General features: G+C 41.5%; 1 protein-coding gene across 1 annotated transcript in view; it reads left to right on the top strand.

Moving 5' to 3' along the window:
- Positions 1-6,417: 6,417 nt before the first annotated feature.
- The window catches only part of LYPD6 (LY6/PLAUR domain containing 6), a 54,323-nt gene continuing 33,643 nt past the window's right edge, over positions 6,418-27,097 (top strand). Inside the window, exon 1 of the mRNA XM_081874034.1 lies at positions 6,418-6,531. The gene's annotated coding sequence lies outside the window, so the exon portion shown is untranslated. The remainder of the gene's footprint in view (positions 6,532-27,097) is intronic.

Genomic DNA, 27,097 nt, shown 5'->3' on the forward strand with positions numbered 1-27,097 from the left:
GTACCTTGGAAGTCGAACAGAATCTATTCCAGAAGTCCATTTGACTTCCAAAACGTTCAGAAACCAGGAAGCTCCTTCAGCCAATCAGAAGCCGTGGAAGCCCCATCGGACTTTCAGGTTCCACAGAACGTTCACAAACTGGAACACTCATTTCCAGGTTTGCAGTGTTCAGGAGCCAAAACATCCGAATACCAAGGCGTTTGGGATCCAAGGTACAACTGTATATTAATTGTCCAGGGTGGATTTAGGTCAGAAAGGAATATTTAAACAAAATGAACAAGCTACCCAACCTCTACAAAATAGCAGAATCACTCTCAGGGTGGATCTAGACACAGGAAAAAACCCCCGCTACAAATAAGTCAGAAATTAGATCTTTATAACCAAAGAAAAAAATCTCTATGGGAAATAGTGTTTTAAAAAAATTCCTGCTCTCTGGCGCCATCTGTTGTTGCATGTTTATAGCGCATTCAAACCACTGTTCCTTTACTAATGTAGTTGTCCTCAACCCAAGTGGCAAGCTGGAGCCATGGTCAACTGTCACGAAAATGACTGGAAGGTCTAGAACAGGGGTGGGGAAACTATGACCGTCCAGATATTGCTCGACTACAACTCTTCTCATCCATGCCTATTGGCTATAGGGATGGGAGAGAAATTTGATTTTATTCTCATTTAAAGGCAAATCTATCAGATGCACACTTTCTGAAACATTAAGCAAATTGAAGCATGACATATATTAGGGGACAGGGTGCATAAAAGTGAATATATTAGTCAAAACCGCATACACTGAAATGGTTAATTTTCACGCCAGGGAACAGTGTCAGGTGGGAGAAGGAAAATGGAGGTCTGTCAAAAAGAGGGAGTAGCTTGTTCCTTAGAATTTCATCTTCCATCTGCCATTATACAGCTATAAAATTATCAGGTTTGGGGTCAACAGCCCTCTTACAATACATAGCACATCAGGAGAAGGTCTCAGCGGTAGTGGTTGGAAGCGTAGTTTATTTTTAATGTTATTATTGTGTTTATAACTTGGCTCCAAAGAGCTCAAGGTGGCCTACATTATTTTTATCCTTGCAACAACCCTGTGAAGTGCATTTGGTTAAGTGACAGTGACTAACCCAAGGCTACTAAGCGAGTGTCTTTCTGGGTGGGGATTTGAATCCAGGCCCAAGTTCAACACCAGCCACTACATCCTATCGGCAACCTCATTATTTTCACTCCTTCTTACGCTTCTCCAGTGTGCCAGTGTGGTGTAGTGGTTAAGAGCAGTAGACTCGTAATCTGGGGAACCGGGTTCGTGTCTCCGCTCCTCCACATGCAGCTGCTGGGTGACCTTGGGCTAGTCAAACTTCTCTGAAGTCTCTCAGCCCCCTCATCTCACAGAGTGTTTACTGTGGGGGAGGAAGGGAAAGGAGACAGTTAGCCGCTTTGAGACTCCTTAGGGTAGTGATAAAGCGGGATATCAAATCCAAACTCTTCTTCTTCTTCTCCCTTAAATAGCACTATAAAGCTGCTGTTCTGTGTTGATTGGAACCCTGAATATATACTCCAACCTTGTGTTACAGGTCCTGCATGATGTTAATAATAATTATGATATAATGGTTAAGAGCTCATAAAATAGGATTTTTTACCCTGTTTTACTAGCTCTAAAAACAACAGTGTTGTTTCATTTTGCTCGTGAAATAAAGAGGGCTCAAAAAGTCCTCAACTTTGCCTGGGCTTGATGGTGTTCTTTTTGTTAACATTTTTTAAGACACCCACATGACGGTTGGGAACAGTTTATGATGATTCACATAGCCAATTCCACATGCCACGGCAAATGAACAATAATTTGTGCATACTTGGTGTGTGAAGCTCTTATTGGCATTTAACCTTGTTAATCAAAGCTAACTGGTGGGTCCTTTGGCATAATAACGGCTTTTCTGGAAATCAGATATGGTGAGCCAGTGGCTCATATGTGGGGCAGGAGAATGGCAAAATCCGCACCAGATGTTTATGTTCCATTAATTTCACAAGTGCTGGTCCCAGTCCAGTCAGCATTGGGTAGGATTAGCTCATCTGGTGAAAAGCTGGGGCTGTGTTCACCGGTCTGCTGTAGGTGATCTAGAGCCAGCGATAGATGTGCTTCATTTTTCCTGCCTAAGTTAACATAGTAAATGGCTCAAGTTGGAACTATTGAGCTGTGAAATATGATTCACCACTGCCTATCCCTTTCTGTCTCATGGCGTAATTATTCTTTCCATTTAAAGACCATTTAAAGGTGAAATTAAGAAAACAAAGATGTAATCCTCGACGAACTTCGCCTAATGAGATCTTTACAGCCTTTCTGAAGCTCCTCATTAATTTGCACCAATCACAGATTCCAGTTCTGCAAAATACTTTCCTCCCACGGACTGTAGTGATCCTCGCTTAGAAATATTTTACATTGTCCCTGCATTTTCTGGCATGTTCCCAGAGCTGCTTCTTTTTGTGTATTCTATAATCAATGGAGGAAAACAGAAGGAATTAAGTGCATTTCCCCAAAACAAAACAAATAAGTCCTGTGTGGGCATTCAGAAGAACTCACAAAATAAACAATTTTTTTAAAATGGAAGCTTAGAGCATGACATGCAGTGAAGAATATTCTGTTTTCTTTTTAAAAATTATTTCTTAGCTTAACTCATCCCAAAAATTCTTATACTAAGTCACAGACTGCAATCAGTTGGATTAAATTAGGCAGCAATCCTAACTCTTTCTCCTCTGAAATAAGTTCCATTTGATTGAGTGGGGCTTACTCCCAGGTAAATGAGGTTAGGATTGCATGGGCAGTCATTAATAGGTGTACTCCATTGTTTTTAAAAGTAATTAACACCATAAGAAGCAATATATAATCCCCAACACTTAATACACATTCATTATAGATGAGATTTCCAGCCAGCGATGCACTCATAATTTTAGACTGAATTAAATGATCGTAATGTTATTGCTTCACTTACTTCAAAAGGTCTTACTCTGGTGGTGTGCACCAGCCACAATATTTGACTTGCATATGTAGCTTTGGGAAGCAACCTGATCTGTTTCAGAGCCACACTGTTTATTTCTAATTTTGTTGGGCCAGACTCAGCCCCACTTGTCATTAGGGGGCCACCCTCTTTTTCCAGCTGCTGCTGCTGCCCGAGTTGATTTAAACTATTCTTTGTTTAGCAGCCACCACAGTATTGAGGATTTTACAAAGGACATTTCATTAAAACTTCAAACAGGATGAATGGAGTTGCCGCACTCACCTAATAGGAAGAGCCAGTTTGGCCAACAGAACTTTGACGTTTTCCATTTGCATGCACTGTCCCTGTTTGATGGGAAATTAATCCAACCGTCTCTTTGAAAACTTGAAAAATGTCAAAGCATAAAAAAGTCAGAAACGGCAAGTGCAGGCCATAAAAAGTTTAAATCTGGCATGAGCATTACAGATGATGGCAATAGCAGTTCCTGCTGCTAATGATTCGATCCACTGTTGTGTAAGCAAAACTCTTCTTTTGAAAGAGGTCCACTGAAGCCCCTGAAAGGCATCTTGTGAGGCAAGGGCAGGGGTTTAGCAAGGCCTGAAATGTATGGGGGGGGGGGCTGCAGTGGCATAAGAACAGTGTTTTTGATCACAGGGAAGGTTCCAAGTGCACTTTGCATGCACAGGGATATTGCTCCCCCCCCCCCCCATTGCCTGGTTTCAGCTGTCAAGCATTCTCTCTGAACATCTGAAAACAGAGTGTTAAAGTTGGTTGGAACTGCAACACATTAAATATTTTGTTTATTTAGTGTCAACACCAAACTGTGGCTGGAATGAGTCCTTGATGCTTGCCTGGATCAAGAATGGACAGATGTATGTGTGGAGACCTCTTAGTTTTGCAAAGCTGGAATGTAGTCTACTATAAAAGGGTAAGAGTCATAGCCATTGCTCTACTCACATTCATCTTTCTGGTCTCTCTTCTGCATTTGTCTCTTGCCATTCCCACAACCCCTAGAAGGCTGTCCGTGAAGGAATGTGGTCCTTGGACTGAAAAGGTTCCTCACCCCAGTTTAAGACTTTAAAGGACATAATCAGCACTTTGAATTGAACCCAAAACCAAACTGGAAGCCAATGGATGTGGTCTAATGCATGATCTAACCTGATAGACCCATGTAAAACCATGTCAATTAATGCATTAAATTTTTTTTTGCATTGAGCATGGGAAAATTCTGAATATAACAGATTTTACTTCAAGTGAACCAAGACTGAACAACAAGCACTGTGCCAAAGATCTGCACTTGTTTTGTGTCCAATTTAATTAACATTTATGGAGTATGAAGTAAACAATGAGCAAGACTTACCCCTAAATTCCCCTTGCCTCTTGGCTCCACCGTTCTGCCACATACTGGAGATCTGTAACTTCATTTGTGAGAGGAAACTAGAGAAATCCCTGCAGCCTAGTTGTGAAACCTGGCTGGCTTCCTGTCTTGATTTATTCCACAGCCAATGAATTGTTCACACTCGTCTACACTGTCTGGATTGAATTACATATTGCTAAATATGCATAGCTGAAAACTCTGGTTATTTAGGGCTGCCTTTAGTGAATATTTTTAGTGTCTGGAGAACACTTAACTACTGTATCCTAGACACAAGAAATGTGGAAAGATAGGTGTCAGGATTCAAAACCCACCTAGTAGTTATTTCATGAGATAAGCCAATGTATTTTGATGTTTGAGGCAAAAAAAGTCCCATGCTCCCACTCTCACACCAATGGTAGTAAAAAAATATAATACTATGCTAAATAATTGATATTTTGATGGCATTCAGTGGTATCCTAAATCTGTTGCTTCAGCCCACCCTCCACCCCTGCAGCCTGCCTTTCATCCTCGGTGTGCAGTAACAACATCTATCTATCTATCTATCTATCTATCTATCTATCTATCTATCTATCTATCTATCTATCTCTGAATCCTGGACTGGCAAACTGTATCTCTGGGCCCAGCTGAATGTGATAGTAAACATTCCATTTGTTGCTGATTTTCTTGAAACACACCTGAATCTCATTGGGACTGTAGTGTCGAGGTTCGATAACCTTTTTGCCATGGTTTTGCCAAAAAAATCTACCCCCCTCCCAACATTCCTAGTATTAGTCCTGATATAGAAGCTTCCATTGGTGCCCCTTCTTGCTTCTGTTACTGTTTAAAAAAAGGCAGGGGGAGAGAGAGCTAGAGAGAACATCACGTGATGTATTCAGGCTATCCCTTTATGGCACATTCTCAGGCAGCAGCAGGTGAGGGAGAGCTTCATGGAGGCCCCTCCAGTGGTGTAGGGCATGTGGTCAGAATTTGGCACTCGGTTCCTGAAGCAATGGATTCTGATGGACCCTGACCCTGTTTTGAAGAATCACTGTATTCGTTTTAGGTTGCCCATGTGATATTCATGCCACAGGTCAATCATGAAAGCATCTGCTGGGACAAGGACCAAAGAGATACAGTTGGTGAGGGAAGTAATGTGTCTTACTATGGGGGGGGGGGGAGTGAGAGGGCAAAAACCATACTCTGACTGTAAGGGGGCAACAGGTGAAGCTGCCCATAGGAGAGCAGCAGAGGATGGGAGGCTAAGGTAGCATAGGAATAGGGGAAGGAAATGGCAGACGGAAGGCATCCCACTCGCTTCCTAAGATGTGGGACCCAATCACAGGTGGCCTGTCACAGAAGGAAAGTTGGGCCTTTGGCGGCATATTTTGCCACAAACTTTCAGTGGGGATGGTGGACAATTTCCAGCTACTGGAAAAAGTAGCCTAGTCCTGTGCTCAGGTTTGCTGCCTGCATTCTAGCAGCATTTTGTTGTCGTGGTGCCCTTGGGAGAGGGAAACAGAAACGCTTCGGTGACTGGGGAAGTCTGGCAGGCATCGGAGCGAACTCCTAGGGACCAAGGTCCCTCCAGCCCCCCCCCAATATTTGAGGGGGCTGCCCCCCCAAAGTTAATAGGCATTGCCATCATTCAAATGCCGTGCATGTGGCATGTCCTGTGATCGAATATGCGGGGCGGGGCTTGCCTCCCGCCCCCATATATTTTTCAAGTTGGCGCTCCTGGTGGCAGGGGGTTCCACAGGCGCCCCAGAAGGATCTGGGAATCATTCCATGGATTCTGTGACATGCAACCCCAAAGCGATGGGCACAAGGGGTGATCTCTCGTGACCTGTGGAGGGAACCCCCAGTCCCGGAGGTGGGTCGAAGGGCTGCGTGGCGAAGCCAAGGCTTCTTCTCTTCCTTTCTCTGGCTCTCTCTCCCTCCGCCTTCCAACGCGGGCGACCAGCCCTGCTGCTCGTCTCAACCCCTCTGATCAGCCAAGCCACGCTAATTGGCTGGCCAATGGCGAGGCAGCCCAAGAATTTAGCGCGGCTTCCGGCGCTCTCATTGGCTGGCGGGAGTGTCGGGGAGGCTGAGCGTTCCAGAGCAGGACTGCAGTGCACGCCGCCAGCCTCGCTCGCTGCATTGTGCGCTCGTGGGATGGGGCGGCTGGCCCGAGGCGGGCGGCTGGCCACGCAAGCGGTGAGTAGCCCGGGTTCCCCCCACCTTGATGACTGTTTTGAAATAAGGGGGAAAGGAGGGTCCCCGTGTGGAGGAGGAGGCACAGCGCTGCGTGCGAGAGGCGCGGAGTCTCAGGCGAGGCTTTTGTTGTGCGTTGCTCGCTGCAAGCGCTGGGGATCTGCAGCAACAGATGAAATGTTTGGGGAATTGATCGGCGCGCTTTGCAAGTGCACGATCACGAGCGCGCTGGTTTCCCCCCTTCCTGGGTCCGGTCTTCCCTCCTCGGCGGCGAGAGTGTCATGGTCAGTCCATCGCCCCCAAGGATCAAGAGCTGGCGAGCTTTCAGAGGGCAGGAAATAAAATAGGCGCTTCGCTGGGGGGAAGTTTCCGAGCTGGAGATAATACAGACGGATTCGAGACGGGAGGCTTACCTACGAAATACAGATGTATTTCTTTGCTACATAAAGTAGACTTAAAAAAACAAACAAGCCTCTTCCCCGCACCCCCACCCCCAGTGACCGCAGAATATTTTGCAGCCTGGTGGTTGATCCCCACAGATGAAATACTTAAAAGAAATATCTACGTGGATCTTCGCTGTTTTGTGGTATTCGAATTAAAGCTGCACCCTAGTTTTAAATATTACAGCAGAAACTCTATTAAGAGGAACGAACCAGGCCTTGTAGTTGAATATCTAGAACAGCTCCGTTGAGATGCTTAGGTTAAAGTTGATTCAGTTCTATTGATTTTTGGTCAGACCGTTTAGCGTGTTAAATGTGAATAAACGGGATGCATTTGGTGGTATACTGAGGATGCAGAACTCCTTTTTATTTAACAGGCTCAAGAGTTTACATTTTTTGAGGCTCCTTTTCTACTAATGTGACATACACACAAAGTTAATAGGCCTGACTTAAGTACTCAAATGCTATGTGAATGCATTTTGCTGTGAATTCCAATAGTTGCTTCTCATAGTTGCAAAGCATTCTGTCTGTAGGGTGATGCTCTTTTCATTGGATGGACATGTGTCTAGAACTGCTAAAAATTGATAGGTAGAGCCGGTACTTGCTGAGAAAATCTCTTAAGGGAAGATGGAAGTCCAAGTCTAAGTTTAATCTTATGCATGTTTGCCCAGGAGAAAACCCATGGGACTTAACTCCCAGGAAATCATGCAAATTGCAATCACTGGCTGTAATCTTTTGCACACTTACTTGGGAATAAGTACCATTGAACCAGTGGGACTTACTTTTGAATAAACATACAAAGCTGTTAGATCATAAGTACATTTACTAGTGGTCTATATTGGTAATACAAGCGGAGTGATTCACACATTTATTTTAATGTGGTAGTCTAGATAATGTTGCACATTCTAGCCTGAATGCCGTCTTGCCACTTAAAAATGAAAAAAATATTTCAGTCCTGAGATTTGCTTGCTTGTTTGTTTTTGTAAAAAATATATATTGTGAACTTCAAAAGGTTTTCCTTTGGAATTGTTCATTTACCACAAAAACTTTCATAACTTTAATGACTCAAGAAAAATTGCAATTACTTTAATTCATCTAAGTCTGTCATTTTGGGCATTTGCTAGAATGACTGTTTTTGAAGTGATTCTTTGATTTCAAAATTGGTCTCGTTGACTGACTTCTGAGTTAACATGCATAGCATCAAGTAATTTCACATGTGTGTTGTGAGAGCCAGTGTGGTGGTGTGGTGAGAGTGTCGGAGTAAGACCTGGGAGACAAGGGTTCAAATCCCCACTCAGCTATGAAACTAACTGGGTGTGGCCAGCCATACCTACCTCACAGGGTTGATGTGGGGGTTGATTGAAGAAGAGGCAAAAAAGGTGGGATAGAAAGGCAATAAATAAATAAAACCGTTTAATAAGTACAACATCAAATAATTTACACATGGATGAAAAGGGGAGAAGATGCTTTGAACTGGTCTTCCATAAATGCATGATGCTTATAAATTACCTGATGTGTTTCAGGAGAAACAAGAGTAGGGCAAAGAATATTGATGTGTCCTGGCTTGGTAAGGTAACTAGAGGGTTATATATTCAATAAATATTCCCACTTCTTACCTTTCTCTTTTCTTTTTAAAAATCTGTCTCATTCTATGGACTGTCCCATCTCTCATTTTGCGAGTTTGAATAAGCTATTTCGAGATTTATTATTATAGATAGAACGTCTACAGCTTGTGATCTCAAGCAGTAACATTCATTGAATGTGATGCATATCCAAGATTTGAAGTCAAACGATGAGATGTGATTTAAAGGATATTAATCTTTCTTAAATTCACTTTAAGTCCAGGTGGTAAGGCTTGACAGGTTTGTGGATTGCTGCCACAGTTGGCAGCAAGATATGTAGCCTTAAAGTTGAGGCAAGTTAAACATGAGGAAATTATTGTGTGATCGACTTGGTTTTTTTTGTAAGAATCCAGACGTCCATCTATCACAGATGATCACAAAAAATGGCTTATAGGAGCAAAGCTAGATTCAAAAAGGTGGCCGAGAGATGGAGCTAATTATCTACAGTACACACTGGGACAACTTACACACATAAGATACATTTCTACATATGGAGGGGTACCAATGGGAGCCTTTTTGTTGCTACCGCACTTGGGAGTTGGGCAGCCTAGAAATCATCCAAAGATCTACAACTAGATCACACTCCCATTGTAAGGATTTTGAGTTGTTCCACATGAGGAAATATTGGTTGATTATTTCGATCAAATATTTCTTTTTCTCTTTTAAAATTTATATCCCACCCATAAAAACACAACAAAACATCAAACATTGAAAAACAAAATATCCTATATAAGCAACCAACCAACCAACCAATAAATAAATAAATCAGTAGAAATCAATAATAACAGTGACAACAACAAAAATAATAAACAGTTTACAGTTATACCCAAATTAAAATAACCACCAACTCCACCTAAACATTTAACCAACACCAACCCGACAAAAACAAAACAGAGGAACCAAAATTAGAACCGTTTGAAACATTTTAAAACATTTTAGCCAATTGCCCCAAACCAAGAGTTGTTCCAGCAATGTCCCAGGAGCCTCTTTTAGCTGTTCAGGGTGAGTCTGGCCCCGCCCCCCGGGCCAGGTGGAAATGGGCCTTGCAGCAGGGAGCAGGTCTTCCTTCCAGCACTCATGGTAGCAGCAATGGTTATTTATCGAAACAAATTTCTCCGCCCTAATTAGTGTAGTTACTTGGATATATGTGTGTGTAAATACAAATATTCAAATGGGAATAATGAAGCAAAAGTGGTTAGCTGTTGATACAGTATGTATTTGGCAGTGCAGTCTGGTCTGCCCCATGGAGTTCAGTGGGGCTCAGTCCTAGGCAAGTTGCATAGGACCACCCCTTGTTAAAATCAGTGGCATTTATAACTGCTTTCTGTCCTTTTCCGTGTATAAGACTAGGGTTTTTTCTTTAAAAATCATGCCAAAAGATGGGGGTCGTCTTATACATGGGTCGTGCATAGGGTGGATGTTTGATTGGTTGCCGCCACGGCTGTTAGCGGCTATTGTGCGTGTGATTGGTTTCTGCGTAAATGGATGGTGTTGATTGGCTGAAGCTGCGGCAATTGGGCGTGCAATTGGCAGCTTCTGCCGGCGAGGGGACGGACAAGGCAGATTTTGCGCTGGGTGCAGGTGAGCGATTTTCTGCAATCCCCTCCCAAAGCTCAACAACTCCGTGCCATCTCCCCTCCATTTTCTTAAATTTGTGTCCCCAAAAATAAGGGCGTCTTATACATGGGGGCATCTTATACATGGAAAAGTATGGTAACTATGGCTGGAAGGGTAATATCCATTTGTTTTTAGTGTCTACAATTCATTTTAGAGCTTTTTTGAAGAAATACATTTATGTTGTCCATTTCTAGCAAACTATATTTAGTTTCTGGAACTGTTTTCATAGAACAATGGAACTGTAGAGTTGGAAGGGACCACGAGGGTCATCTAGTCCAACGCATTGCGATGCAGGAACCTTTTGTCCTACGTGAGGCTTGAACCTACAACCCTGAAATTCAGAGTCTCCTGCTCTACCGACTAAGCGATCTTTTATTTATTTTATTATCACACTGATGGAGAACCATTAATCCAGTGTCAAGAGTCCAGCAACACTGATAGCGCTGTAGAATCAAGTGTGGGGATGTGGCCATGCTTGTTACTGTCTATGATTACTGAATATGTGATATTGAATACGATGATGATTCTGATAGAACTAGATAATCCCTGAGAATATGCTTCAGTACCTAAAATTATTATTTTGACTGTGTGTTAGGTTTACTGGTTTCATAGCTTACATAGCAGCTTTATTTTCTCAAATAAAATCAACCTTCTATGAATCAAGTCTCTCTGTGTGAATATGGCACTAAGATTATATCTAGTCAGCGGCGTAGCGTGGGTTGTCAGCACCCGGGGCAAGGCAAGTAATTTGCGCCCCCTAACCCGGGGCAAGGCAAGTAATTTGCGCCCCTAACCTGCCGCCGCTGCCAGCTTCTTCTTGCTGCTGCCTGGGCTGGGGTATTTACGGTAAGGTAGCCAAGGCGGCGGCGGGTCCGTGTCAGGTGATCTGAGGTGAGTTGCTGCTGACGTTGCCGCCCAAATGACGCCGCTTGCCCGGAGGAGGAGGGCAGAGAGGCGAGGAAAATGCAACATGGCCCAGCAGCTGCAGCAGCAGCAGCAGCGGGGCTGTGAGGAGGGGCTGCCTGGCGCGCCCCCCGCAGCGAGCGCTGAGAGCCACTGCCTGCCGGACGCCTTCAGCCCGGACGCGCGCACAGCTCGTCCGTTCCGCAAGACATGGGGCTCTGCTACAGCCTGCGCCCGAGGCTCTTCGGCGACTCCGGAGGCGACGAGCGCGCCCCCCAGATGTTGCGCCTGGTGTGGCCGGCCCCCCCTGCACCCCCCACGCTACGCCACTGTATCTAGTGGTGGCCTTGCACCAGCAGAAAGCACTTCTTCTTGGACAAGGCAGGGCACCCAATATTTTCTGACCTCTGCAACGACTACATCCTCTGCGGACCCATGAAAAGTTGTTCTAGAGCACTGGGAGATCTGCCAGGAGAGAATGAGAGAACTGTGATAAGAGGGGATTGGTGTAAATTGAATGTCTCACCTCACACAAGTAAAAGTGCTTTACACTAGCACAAATACAGATCTCTTTCTGTGACACATAATTGAAATCTGTGAGCATTATTCCACTGGGTAGGATTGTGGGTAAGATTTATGCAACATGTTAACAAAGCCATCCACCCTCCATTTTCGGTATTTGCAGTGTAAATGGGAAATGGAACAGGATTCTTCTGGAGTTGATAAGCTATAGCTTGCACAGATGACATGCAAAGTTGAACTATTAGCTGCTATATGCACTTTTCAATAATTAAATGGTTAGACTGGTAAGAAGGAAATACTAAACTCATTTAATTGTGCATGTGCATACACACACACACAGAGAGACACACACACACTATGTACAACAGTTGTACATGTATATTGTTCAGTGTACTCATTGCATATCCAGTATGTGGAGGAAATAACATTTCTATTAAAGCTATGGCTTTGTGCAGTTTCTATGGGCTTTTAAGATAAAAGACCTATAAGGGATTTCCCCCCCACCCCACTGCTTTGTTGATATATCCTAAGGATGATAACAATGGTTCCTCCAGTCCCATATTGAAAACTGGCTCATAACCAATAAATACTTTTTTATGTCTGTGTTAAGTTCGGTTCTTAGGAAATGCTGCTGTCATAACTCTCAGTCTAGCAAATGTATGTGGAAATAGGTTGCTGCGGGCACATTTATCACAAAGTCTGCAGTAATGGTTTAAGATTACTGTATCCAGCATGGGATAATATATGCACAATCCCAAGCATTTCTTAATAGAATCTCTCTCAAATGCTACCAGCTTGTGCCTTAGGTACTGGCCTGGTTCATTAAACTATAGGCTTCTGTGTTCTCCTCCCCTGCCAATACAGCTGCGAGGAGTTCAGAAGCTTCTGCTTCCTTTATAGATTAACCACAGTTTACCTTTACTGCTGAACCCTAAACCGTGGTCAATCTTAATTGTGTTTAGTGACAAGCCAGCTTTATAAAATGTGGTTTGAAGTTGGCTGGTTTCCACAGAGTCCTTAAAATGTAACACTAAACCATAGCTGGCCATTGTATGTATGAGCTGCAACAAGGAAGATTTTGAAAGTGTTTGTTTCCTTTTTAGTTTAACCATACTTTTTAGCATTGTCTGAATCCAGAAAACTATGGTTTATGAAGCTGGCTTGTTTCAATAAACTGTAGTTAAGAGTACCCACAGTTCAGGTTTGGATGCAATGCTAAATAGTGGATAATTTAAAAAGGAATGGAAAATGTACGATTGCCTTGTGGCAGTGGAAGAGAGGGGAGCGAATGAGCCGCAGGCAGGTAAGCCATATTTATTGTTGCTTCCAAAGCAGGCTTGTGGAGTGACAAGCCTAGTCTTGGTAGTAACTCTATGCCTGCACTTGACCCTGTAGGAAGTTACTGAAATGGGTGAACAACCATGGAATGGATATATGTGTATTTGGCAAAGCAATCAGATGACTGCATTTGTTGCATGTGTAGCAGCATTCCTCATGTGTCAGTTTAGAAAATTAATCAGCATAGTTTTGGGGTGGTTTGCGTTTTATCCAATGCTTTTTCCCGCAACAAGAAAAAAGCACTATAGCATTTGTGTGTTGATTCTTAAACACTTACATTTCAAAAATATATATTCATTTTAGTCTTTATGCTGCAGATCTAAAGGGAGCTTTTAAATAGATCTAAATCAGTGAGACAGTTTTCTTTATCATAAAATTAAGAGTAAATAGATGTCTACCATAATTGTTCTATTTAGAATGCATTCTTAGCACTATTGTTAAAATCCTTGGCTTGGGTGCAGACTAAAGCTTTGATTGTGCTTCACAAGTTTACATATGTCGTTCCCTTTCATGTGGCAAACACTTTGAATCAGTTGAGTAATCTTGTAGTTGTGTTTCAGAGCTGCAGGAATGTTTACCATTAGTGAAAATTTATTCCATCCTGCTGCATAAATGCTTGGAACTAAAACATTCGGTATGTTTCGCTACTTCACCCAAGCGTTCTAATGCTATAAGTAACCTTTGGGATGCCTAAACAGAAATATTGTATTGTTCCCGTATCCCAGCCAAAATATTATTTGATCATTTGGGACAGTGGTAAAATCCTGTCTTATGAACAATACTCCCTTGAGCTATATGAGATGAGAGTGGGTCTAATGCCTTGCATTTGCTTGGAGGGGAGGGAAATAAGGCACAAGCTCATGTCAGCAATGGATTGTGCAATTTGTCTACCTTTATCCTTGAAGCTGTTTCCAGGCACCAGTAGGCTAGCCTGGACCACCCCTGTGGGAGACCTGCACGGGGCTGGAAAATTTGGAGATGAAAGCAATACATACTTTAAAAGCATTAAATTCCTCCTTGATTCCACTGTTATCTGTAAAGTGAGCAAAGGAGATCAGTTACAAAAGAGAGAAACTTGATAATCAAACAAAGGTACTCCTTTTTCTCACTTGTTTGGGAAAAATGTTTACCTCGTAATGTTACCTTTCTTATTAATTCCCTTTTCAAACATAATCTTCCTATGTTGGTGTCATTTTATTTGTTCTCGCTCTCTCTTTCCTGCATGTAATGTTCCTGTAGAACAACTGTTCCATTGCATATCTTCTGAGAACTCCACTTATCCTGAGTTGCACCTCATTGGTTTTCTGGAGCATCCAGTTACCTAAATGAGCATTATCAAGTGCCAGTTAATTGTGTTGCTTGCAACTGAGGCTAATGGCTGCATTACCTAAATAGTAAACCAGCACAGAATTTCTATCTTGGTGAAAATAAGGTAGGTAAGTAGCGGGGAGCAAAGGTGCTTAAGGATACATTCTTTATACAGTAATTGACTTTTTAAAATCCTTTGAAATTTAGTGTACCTTCCTAAATATTTTTTCAGTTGTTCTGTATTCTTCAGCCAAGCCTTCAGTATGGGACAATTGCACCTTAGTTCATGGGTTTGTAATGTTTTTCTCTCTGCTCTTGAATAGCACAGAACAAGATAATTGGTTGATAGCACTGGTTTCCTCCTCCTGTGTGAATAATTATTATTATTATTATTATTATTATTATTATTATTATTATTTATATCCCGCCCTCCCCAGCCGAAGCCAGGCTCAGGGCGGCTAACAACAATAAAATAGTACAACATTCTAAAAACATTTCATTATAAAATTAATTCAACTCAAAATGATGGCAACCATTAGGCTAAAGTTCTGTGAAGATTGCCAAAGGAGGGAGTCAGGCTGTGCCCTGTGGTGGAACAGCTCTATTTTGCAGGCCCTGTGGAAAGATGTCAAGTCCCAAAGGGCCCTAGTCTCTCGTGACAGAGTGTTCCACCAGATTGGAGCCACAGCTGAAAAAACCCTCTCATTTTTATACCCAGTGCCGGCTCCTTCAAATTAATTCATTCTGTGTCTCCTGCACTGGGTTGAGTTAAGCTTATGTAGCGATGAACTTAAATTAAAACTATTGAGTTGAGGTGTAAGATGTAACAACATGATCCTGAGCACAGTTGTTTGGAAGGATCGTTAATTACAACAGAATTCAGTTCCAAAACCCTCCGGTCCAGATTGCAAATACTTTAGGCGCCATATTTATTATGGATCTGAGGTTAATTTGAATTTATCTGTACCTATCTATCTTTTGGGGGAAAACAATATGATAGCTTGGGGACAGTATAATCCTTTGTCTCTGTTTCCAAGATAGTGAATCAGGATCTTGAAGGCTTTGAAAACCTATACTTGTACCATTGAAAGAAGTCATAAATAACATTAAAAAACTGTGAAATTCCGGAAACGTGGAAAGAAGCCTTTATCACACTCATCCCAAAACAAGATTCGGATTTAACGCAGGTTAATTAAATCCGAATTATAGGCCTATTTCGCTGTTGAATACTGACTATAAAATTTTTGCGAGTATATTAGCAAAGAGAATGAAAAGAGTATTGCAAGAATTTATACATAAGGATCAAGCGGGTTTTCTTCCTGGCAGACAGATGAAAGATAACATAAGAAACATAATAAATATATTGGAATATCTGAATGCCAGGAATGAAAAACAAGCTATTTTAATCTTTGTGGACGCTGAAAAGGCCTTTGATAATATATCATGGAACTTTATGTTAAAAAATCTAGAGTATATGGAAGTGGGTAAGGAATTCTATAATGGGATAAAGGCAATATATACAGAACAGAAAGCGAAGCTGATAGTAAACAACTATATTACAGAAGACATTAAAATAACCAAGGGTACAAGGCAGGGATGCCCATTGTCGCCACTATTATTCATTATGGTGCTGGAAGTTTTGTTAAAATCATTAAGAACAAATGAAGATATAAAAGGGGTGTCTATAGGGAAAAATGAATACAAAGTTAAAGCATTCGCGGATGACTTGGTAATGACGGTAGAAGAACCAGTGGAAAGTATTAAAAGAATCTTAGAAGAAATAGAGCAATTTGGTCGACTTGCAGGATTCTATCTCAACAAAAAAAAGACGAAAATTATTGCTAAAAATATGAATCAAGAATTAATTGAGGAAATACAACAAAGGACACAGATAGAAGTGGTGAACAAAGTGAAGTATTTAGGAATATGGTTAACCCCCAAGAACATTGATTTGTTTCAAAACAACTATTTATCTATGTGGAATCAAATAAAAAGGGATTTGGAGGTGTGGGGAAAATTGAAACTGTCCTTCTGGGGGAGAATATCTACGATAAAAATGAGTGTAGTACCAAAGATGTTGTTCCTTTTTCAATCACTGCCGATAATCAAGGGGGCATTAATTTTTAAAGAATGGCAAAAAATAATTTCAAGATATATCTGGCAGGGTAAGAAGCCAAGGATTCAGTTTAAGTTATTAACAGATGCGAAAGAAAGAGGTGGCTTCACCCTGCTAGATCTGAAATTATACTATGAAGCATCATTCCTCTGTTGGATAAAGGAATGGATCAAATTAGAGAATGGAGAGTTGTTAGAAGGATTTGATAACAGATTTGGTTGGCATGCTTATTTATGGTATGAGAAGAAAAAAATTCACAAAGCTTTCGAAAACCACATCTTCCGAAGATCACTGATAGAGGTGTGGGAGAGGTATAAAAATTTGTTGGCACCTAGACTCCCCCAGTGGATTTCATCATTAGAAGTGTTGAGTGTGAAAAAAAGCAATATGAGGGGGAGGTGGACAACATATGGAGAATTGGTAATAAGAGAGGGGGGCGGGAATGGAAAATGAAAACTTATGAAGAGGTGAAAGAATCTGTTTATGACTGGTTACATTACTATCAGATTAATGAAATGTTTAAAAAAGATTGTAAAATGTATGGGTATGAAGGTAAAGAATCAAAATTCCAAGTGGAGGTATTGAATAATGAGTATAAAAATCTGTCTAAAATGTATAAAATGTTGCTGGAGTGGCATACAAAAGTTGAAGAGGTAAAAGCAGTAATGATACATTGGGCAAGAGATTTTGGTTATAATATACAGTATGATGATTGGATGAAAATATGGAATGAAAGGTTAAAATTCACGGCATGTACTGCGTTGAAAGAAAATGTAATGAAAATGGTCTACAGATGGTATATAACGCCAGTTAAACTGGCCAAAATGTATAAAACATGTAATAAGTGTTGGAAATGTAAAGAAAAAGAAGGTACTTTCTATCATATGTGGTGGGAGTGTAAAAGGGTGAAAGACTTCTGGGAAATGATATACAATGAATTGAAAAAGATGTTGAAATATACGTTTGTTAAAAAACCAGAGGCCTTTCTATTAGGAATGGTAGGAAATGAAATTAATAAGAGAGACTGTAAACTGTTTCAATATGCAGTGACTGCCGCAAGGATACTTCTGGCCCAAAGATAGAAGCAGGAAGAAATTCCAACAGTGGAAGAATGGAGAAGGAAATTGACTGAATATACAGAATTGGACAAATTGACTGGGAAGATTCGATATCAGAAAGACCAAAAGTTTATTGAGGACTGGGGGAAATTTACAGAATATCTGAAAAATATATGTGATGTACAGACAACGCTTGTTGGTTTTGAAGAGACTCTGTGAGATAGTAAGAAATACTGCAAAAAAGAGAGTAAGAGGAAAAGGAGTTGGTAAAGGCAATATTAAGTTTAGAAATGCGTTAACAAATAGAAATTTTACAAAAGATTGACAGAGAAACTGAGGGAAGTCAAAAAATGGAAGAATGAGTGCAAAATAATTTGTTGATTGTATAAAATTGTTTGGAAAACGAAAATTTCTTTTTTTTTAAAAAAAGAAAACCTATACAAGTCTTCAAGCAGTGGTTGCTGGAATTAATCTCCTTTGCTCACTTTACAGATAACAGTGGAATCAATGAGGAATTTAATGCTTTTAAAGTATGTATTGCTTTCATCTCCAAATTTTCCAGCCCCATGCAGGTCTCCCACAGGGGTGGACCTACATGCCTACTCATGACTCAAAGGACAATCTTTATTTACATTCTCTATATTTGAACCACACTTGTCTTCTAGTTATATGCAATGTTCTCCTGGACATGTTTCCTTTAAGTCAGGGATGCAGAACTAGGGTTGTTGGACTACAACTTCCATCAGCCCCAGCCTGCATGGTCCATGGTCAGGGATGATGGGAGTTGTAGTCAAGCAACATTTGGAGGGCCGTGGGTTTCTGAGCTCTTATTTAAGTGAATTTTTTTTTAGGGGGAAATTTCAGTTGGAGAATTTGCGAGATCCCATTATCTTGCCACTAGATCTTTGCTTCAGGGCTGCATATTTGAGGTTAAAAATATTTTGGAGTAGAAATGGTATGTAGTTGAAAAGAAAATTTACGGAACCAGAGGTGGAGGGAAGTCACAGGATTCGGAGAATCCCCATTTTATGGATTTGATATTGTTTTTGTGTATATTTTTCTGCGTTTGTTGTTGTATATGTTATTTTTTCTGTTTTTGTTATTTTTGTTGAAATTTTAATAGTATATATATTTTTAAAGGACTGCATATTGTTGCACTGCCACAAGAGTAATAAGATACAGAGGGTAGTGCTGAATACGTACGTCTTGCAGGTGTCATTGGAAAGTTGATAATACAGCCACATTTGCTCATCCTAGATAATTTTGTCCTGGCATTGACATCAAGGGCAGCACTTGGAATGACAGGCTCCTCTTGGAGCAGAAAGCTCATTATGCTTTAGGCTTACACTCCTGAAACTGGCACAGAATTTATATGACATCACATAGCTGGCAAGATAGTAGCTCTGCTCCACAGGCTGTATGGAAACACAGCCTGTGTACAAATAATTCATGTAAGGGTTCCTTTTTTTTCAGCCGAAGAGGGAATATTAACTTTTATCAACCGGTAGTAGGGTGTCATCTTGGAAAACAGAGTCATATGTTTTCCTGTAGCCCTTTTCCATTTGTGAGGCAAGTTTTTTTCCCCTTCCTAGAGAATCAAATCTCTGTCTCTCTCATTTTTTTAAAAAATAGTGGAACTGCTCCAGAACTAAATGGAATGTGGTTTTGAAGAACTATACCATTGGTAGCCCTTTTTGGATGAAGAACATGAGCAGGTTGGAAAAGAGCTCAGTGTCCCAAGTGACCCTTTCCATAAATCAGCAGGAGCTTTGTCGTAGATATCAATTTGTGGTAAATCTCAATGGGCCATGTGAATTAGACCTCAGTATATGAGCTGCAGTGATTTCCTTGCGGCCATAAAATTTGTCCTTTTTTTCATCTGGAGGGCAAAAAGGGATAGACAGAAAATAAAGCTCTTCTTTATTTTGGAGCTAAGACAAGATAAAGACAACTTGGGTTTGGCTTTTCTGGTTTCAGTTCTTAAATACTTGTTCAACTCTCAGTGTTCCTTGTTTTGTATCCCTCCCCCCCCCCATTCTCCTTCCATGGCTACAACTGTTTTGTTAACTAGGTTCAAATCCTTGCTTGCCTATGAGGCTCACTTGTTGCGGCTAATCGCTATCAACATTTAGTCTAGGCAAAACAGAACTACGGCTAGTGGATAGGCTATTTGACTCTGGTTTGAGTTTACAGTTTGTCCTGGAAGGGGGTTGCATCCCCCCTGAACAGGGGTGAGCCGCCCATGAGGCTAGGTGAGGCTGTTAGCCTCGGGTGGTGGATCCGGCCCTCTCCCTGCCCCTGCTATTGTTCTGCTGCCAGCCCTGCTGGGGCTTTGCCCTCAATGCTGGTGCAGCGCTGTTGCCTTCACGGTCCTCATCTCTGTTGCTGCGTCATGGTGGTAGCATGGGCACAGCCTCAGGCAAGACTGCAGTTGTGGGACCAGTGGCAGTATGGGTGGGGCAGTGGAAGAAAGCCCAGATCTGTGGAGGGGGGGAGTTGACATGGAGGAAGGGGCATAATCATGGTGTTTTGCCCATAGCAGCAAAATGTCCTGATCCAGCCGTGCCCCTGAATTTATAGTTTGGGGATACCCTTGGCATGGTACTCTTGTTAGATGCATCAGTGGTGCTGGGTTCCTTTTTCCAGCTTCAGCTGGCTCACTCACCAAGACCCTTCCTTGTTGTCATTGTGTATGTCCTTGAAACCTCCAGAATTGATTTGGGTGTGTCAACCCTTAAATTGTTCAGAAACTTCAGCTGGTGCAAAGTGCCGCAGGTAGGTTGCTGATGGGTGATAGCCAGTTTTGTGAGATCTACCCCAGCTGCTGATCTATTTCTGTGGTCAACTCAGGCTGCTGATTTTAACCCTTTAAAGCCCTCAACACTTTGGGACCTGTATGCCTCAAGGACCACTGTCTTCCATATGAGCCTCCAAACCCAATTCAGTGATTGTCTGGGACTTATTAATGAGTAAGTCCCATTGGAAATGAGTATCATGCCTGATATATTGTATTCTGTTGGAAGCCACACCAAGTGGCTGGGGCGCCCCAGTCAGATGGACGGGGTACAAGTAAGAAATTAGTAGTATTCTTACTACTACTACTACTACTAATATTAGTAAATAGACATAGAATTGCAGTGTTGCATTTCTGTGCTGCTTGACTTTTTTAATAGTGTTCTTATTCCACATCCATAGCATTTGTCTTGTTATCTCACTCTTTGCTTGCTGTGTTGCTCTTTATTATTATTATTATTATTATTATTATTATTTTAAGAAACATTTCAGAGCACCAGTAGAGAGCAGTTTTATACAACAGGCCAGACCTCTGCAGATGTGTATTTCCCCAGCTCTCCCCAGCTGTAGCAGAAAGAGGGCACATGACCAGCCTTTGGAGCAACTGCACCGAAACCTGCCCTCTAATTAATCCCCGATACCTTTAACACTGTGGTCTAATTTGGTAAGAAGTTCAAAGGGATACAGTTTCACCTCTTGGCTCCTGGGCTGTAACTAGATAGCCTTATAAACAACATTGTTGAAACATGTATCTTGTGTCCATGTGTAAACTGAAGAGCGCTGCAGACCATGATCTAACTGTGAGGAACCTCCTTTGTGACAAGGGAACATGCCAACATTAAGACATCAGCACTACTTAAGTTTAGTTCTGATCTTCACATGATGTTGCTGATGGAGGTGGTGGTGGTGTTGATGATGATGATAGTAAGAATAATAATAAAATTGGAACTTAATGTAGCATTATGTACACAGGAAATGAGGTCTGCTCATGTATTTAAACTCCCCCCCTTCCTTCCTCCTGTTCCTCCTAAACCCTCCCTGTGGTTCCCCTAATCTCCAGAACAGTTTTAGGGGGAGGTGAATCCCAAATGTGAGCAGAACTCATTCCATGCACACAGCAACTTAGTTGAATCCCATCCAGTGTGCCTTCTAGAATTCATACGCTTACACTAGAATAAAGCTTTGTTCTTTAGACAGCTATTCCCTAGAAAGAGTTATGTTTTGCTTGAAACTGTGTTGGGACTTCTCTATAAATGCTGTTTTATGCAGCTGTGGGTTTTTCATCTTTGCATCTCTTTCTACTGCTGTTACTCCTTACTGGTGGTTTCTTAAATGTCAGATCTGCATTACGTATGGGTAGCGTGAGTGCATCTTCTTTGCTTTTAATGTGATGTTTGCATTATGCATGATACTACTGAAGAATAACATGGAGGACAGTGAGATAAATGAACAGAGCTCTTGTTCCATCTCCTCTGTAGCATTTTAACCCTATTGGAGGTGTTGTTTTGAATCTGCCCACTGTTGGGCCAGAATGTTTGCACCCTGAAAACGCAATGATGTTAAATAAAGGAGTACAGTACATTGGATGGTAAAGCAGACTTCTGAGAGGGTTTATTTAGGCAAAAAGCCCACTGAATTCAATGAGGCTTGCTTCTTAAGTGTGCATTGGATCGTAATCTAAATTACTGGCAATTGGAGAGAGCCTATATCACTTGATGGGGCTCATTGGGGTTCCATTAAGGCCTGTCCACAGTGCTGAAAATCACCTTTTGGAAATGAAATAATATTTTAATAAAATGTTTTGGCTGGATACTGCAAGAACCACTAGGGATTCAAAAGCTGGTACATATGTGAGAGTTATGAATGTTACTGATGTATGTCTCACTGAAATGCTTTTGATGTCGTAAGGAATAAGTAATTTAACAGGTGCCAAAGATGTATAATTAGGAGACATCTATTTTGTCAGTGTTCACAGTGAGCCAACTGCCACTTCTGCATTTGTAGGGTTTTAAATACACAGAGCTGTGATATTGACTGGACAGATCCTCTTATGGTCATTATTGGCATTAACCCCCAATTTTCAGACATTCACCTGATAGGCTTTCTCATGGGTGTCAACAGCCTTTGCATTTTAGGTGTTCACTGTAACATAAATGAAATATGTACGTATTTTCTGCCCTTCAGCTGAGTTTGTGAGAGTATCTAGTTTCAGGTACCTAGGCTCGGCCAGTACTGTGCTTTCCTTGTCAGGACTTAGTTGTGGAACATTTGAAGTAAAAAGATAAAATAAAACTGCAAAACCTCGTTTCTCTTATCACTGTGTGACCAAAACCAACCCCCCCCCCCAACTTGGAAATAGGGGCATATTCAGTGCAAGCTTAAATATTGGTGCAAGGTATTCTAATGGGCCCTCTCAACCTTGAAGAGATCACGATGTAGATACCAATAATTATTTAATGGTGTCTTTAATAATGTCTTTCTTGACGCTCTGGGCAAAATGGGAATTGGGGTGATGGTGTTTGGCAATTTGATGGTGTTGGGGAAACAATCATATATCTGCTCTCACCATCATCTTGCAACTGGTTCATAGTGTATCTATGTACATCACAAGCCTTCACTCTCTCACTCTGCTCAGAAAATCATAGTGGGGGAGTTGGGATACAGTAGGCACCCCTAGCAGAAAGAATTCTCAACACATTTGCCAAGTTTCCAATTCTCGGGATTCGTCGTGGGCAGTCCATGGCGCTTAAACTTCTAAGCTGGTTTTCTTGGTAGTTCTTCTGCCTTGAAACAAGTCAACTGGCAAGGTGGATTTTCTTTATGCAGATGGAGCATAGTTGCCTCCAGGAGAAACACGCTGAGCTTTTATAACTTGGACAAAAACAAAACTCATGATGTTTCACACTGGTTAATTATTACTTGGCACCCTTCATTTTCAAATACCTTTATGAATGTTCATGAATAATCACAGAAGGTGGTATTTATTATTGCCATGTAGCACATCAGACTATAAAGACATTGATTTATTTCTTTAATTTCTCTCTCCAGACTACGAATGATAATCGAGATTAGATTTGAGAGGTTGATGTCTTGTCTGATCTCCCCCACCCTGTAAAAGTCTTGGCTACATAGTCTTGCTCTGTACTAGACTCCTAATGGGGTTATTTCTGGCTGGGTGAGGATACATTTATTGTGATGGATGGAACTATAAATTATCCGTTTGCCCTCATTTACAAATTAATGGCTTGGGTCCCGAAATAAAAGTGGAAAGTCAAATTAAGTGGAGTCGGTCATCACCATGTCTGAGACCTGTTCAGCTTCTTCGCTTCTCTCCAGTTCCTCTTTCATTACCTTCCTCAACAGTCCAACGTGCCTCTGCAAGTATTGCAAAGTAAGCAGACAGGACAGTTAGTTAACTAAGAGGGAAGGTTTATGGTGGCAGAATTGTTCTCAGTTCTAAGGTTCTCTTAGTGAAGGAGTGAGCTGGATAGCGGTAGCCTGATAATAACCAAACAAAAAGCTAGCCACACGTTGCGTTTTAAATAGTTGCTTACCTAGCTTGCCCAATCAGCTGTAGGTACTAACTGTTGATGGGCAATGCAAGGAAGCAGAACATGCCACTATATTAACTGAAGTGGCTAATCTAACCGACTGAAAGGTCATTCTGTCTTTTGGACAGTAGAAATCGGTACAGCTCCAATCTTCTTATGATTTTTAAAGAGTATCATCCCACCTCACTCTCAGAGAGCTACTAAATATTTCTTGCACTGTATGAAAGTAATACTCCCTCTTAGAGAAGTTAGACTGGCTCCTTCCTTGCTATCTGTCTGCTGGCAGGTAAAGGCCTTTCTATTCCAACAGGGCTTTGGGGACAACACTAATTGAATTATAATAATTATTGCCTTTCCCCATGTTCTTAGCTGGTTCTGTTTTATCTGTGTAAGCTGCCTTGAGTCCTGAACTGGAAAATGGCACGGTATAAATAAATATAATAATACAGTTGAAAGTTTTTCTTTTGGGCTTTATTCTGCAGAATGCGGTATGAGTAAGCGCAGTGACGCTCTGGATGATAGGTCTTCAGTTGGGCCCCCTGCTGCGCACTTTAAACAGCAGGGCTCCCACCAAAACAAACAAGCTTTTCATCATAGTAAAATGTCCTAGTGTTTTGACAGCTTTGTCTGGACATCACATTACACTGCACTGAAAATGGAAGCATTTGAGCCAATGAGAGTGCAGGGATGGTGTTCAGTTATTGACCCGGCACTTCATAGTTTACATTTTCAGTTAGGTGGATCCCCTGAACTCTTTCTGACTCAAGACATCAGATGGGCATGAAGCTTCTCTTGTCATCGCTTGATGCGCATCACACATTATGCAAATCCTTTAGTGCTTACTGGTTCCATGTTCTGCATCTTACAGAATCTCTGAGTCTTTTGAAAGTGGTACTTAATGCAGGTGGATCTCTGTTCAGCTTTATGAAAGTCAAAAACAAGTCACAAATAGTTGTCAAGGGACTGGGCCCTTCCTTAACACACCTTTAGCTGCTGGAAGATTGATACATTTTGCAGCACTGAAGGTGTGAGGAAACTTATTTAGGGTTATTTTTTCCAAACAAAAAGTATGTATATTCCACTTTTTAATCAGTCTTCAAGGTTACCAACAACAAATAGTAATTATAAAAAAGAAAGATGAAAGCGGTGAAGAATAACAGTGCCCCAGACCAGAAATTAGCTGGACTGGTCTCTGCTCTCCAACTTAGATCAGTGAATTTCCCAAAGTCACATTAAAAGAAGAATTGGGTTTTGCCATGCTCTAGAAAGCAGATGGTGATTAAGGTTGCAATTCTAAGCCTTGTTAAATATACTAGAACTTACTTCTGACCAGACAAGGAGGAACCCATTGATTATTTTGCCCTCTTTGGAATTGGTGTGTAACATCTCAGCTCTGTCCTTAGACATTGCTACACGAGCGTGAATGGGCGGCTCTTTATTCAATAAAGTATATTTCTCTATTCTCCAGGCTCCTGCTTTACCCAGACAATGTTCCATATGCAAGCTTTGGTTCAGTACAAGTGGCAATCCATGCTTGGCAGCTGTTCCTGAATTCTTCTTCCTATAGTGGGAATGTGTGGAGTTCAGTTGCAACCTGCCTTCAAGTCAAGTGTGGCTGAAGGGCAGGTTTGCTAGCCCCTGACATCTTCTGGTGTCCCAGGGTAGGTGAGGGGAAACAGTGGACCTCCCTATTAACAGTTCACAATAGGTGCCAGAAATGCCACCTGTCCACATGAAATGGGTGGGGTTAGCCGCACTGTGTTTATCCTTTTTTACTACCTCAGTTAAGATGAAGCACAGGAGATGTGTATTCTTGCAGTGGGGAGAGTGAGAACACATTCTTCTGAGACAGTAAGAGAGGCACATGGGAGCTCTGAAAATACATAAGGGAGATTGGCTCTGCAGGTGCGTTTCCTGAGTTTAATTCCTCTTCTCATCACCATCTCCTTTGGTAAGAGGCAGCCTCCCTCTTAAAGGATTGTACGAGACTGGTGGTTCATCACAGGTGATCTCAGGATGCAGGGATGGCCTCACAGGGATGGTGCCCTGTGTTGGCAGAATGAGATGTGAGCATACACGCACCCATCCCTGTCTGTTTCACCCCTTTCTACTGCTGTCAACAAATGAGTAAGATAAAAATCTTACTAATGAAATTTTGGAGTAGGATAAGGGAGTTGTGCGTGCACTGTTAGGACAATTGTCATCATAGGCAGGCTTGAGAGGTGGAGGCAGACCACCTGTTTATCTCCTCTCTGTTCATTTGGCATGTATAGGAAACAATAAGAACTCTCAGAATAGAGTGGGATGGTTGTTCTTTGTGTGTGTGTGAACAGCTCCTTCTGTTGTCCTGTGTGGTAGCCAACATTTCTCTAGAAATGTTTCCCCAAAGTGTAGTAAGCAGAACAGAATTCTAATTAAGGACATTGCATATTTGCACAGTCAGTTAATTGTTCAGAGAATATTTTTGAAAAAGAGTTTTAATTTAAATAGCTTCTGCTGTTGGCAAATCTGTTTGCTTATGTTTGTGTGTGTGTGTGTGTGTGTTTAATGGTAAAATAATAATGTCTCCAATTTAACAATAATGTCCTGGGAACCTAAAATAGAAATGTTTATTTACAGTGTATTTATGCAGTTTGTTTATGAGAAGGTCACACTGCTCTGTAACTTGTTCTGATTGTTTCCAGATTTCTGTGTTGTAATAAATTGCATACTATGTTGAACTAAATATCCCCCCCCCCTGCAATACAGAGTTGTATCCAGTTCAGCCATTTAAGAACGCCCAAATTTAGGATGCTTTGGAAAGGTTCATTACTTTTAGCGTATTTGAAACCAAGGGCATTCCATGTTGAAGACTGTGATAAATAGACCAATAGCAGAGGTACTGGTGGGGCTTCAGATGTTGCTGGACTACAACTCCCAGCATTCCCAGCAGCATGACCAATAGGGATGCTGGGAGTTTTGGTCCTACAGCACATGGAGCCCCACAGATTCCCCATCCTTGAAATATACCAAGAAAGCTTGCTAGCAAAGGGGTTCCCAGGTTTGCCGGTAGAGTCCTATAATCTGTGGCTGTGAGGTGTTCCCACTTGGCTTTTAATTAGAATTTCATCACTTTCCTCAGAGCTATTGTAATGACTGGTTACAGTGCAAGAAGATTTACAGGCATAAACGTAAGGCATAAAGTTCAACAGCCAAAAATTGCAATAAGGAATGTAGAGTGTAAACTCTTTTTTCCCCTTATCAGCAATGCAATTAAGACAGATGATTTCCATAGTAGTAAGCATCCTACAAAACCTGTCTG

This window comes from Podarcis erhardii, assembly GCF_964252035.2.
Source record: "Podarcis erhardii genome assembly, chromosome: 1".
Taxonomy (NCBI): Eukaryota; Metazoa; Chordata; class Lepidosauria; order Squamata; family Lacertidae; genus Podarcis; species Podarcis erhardii.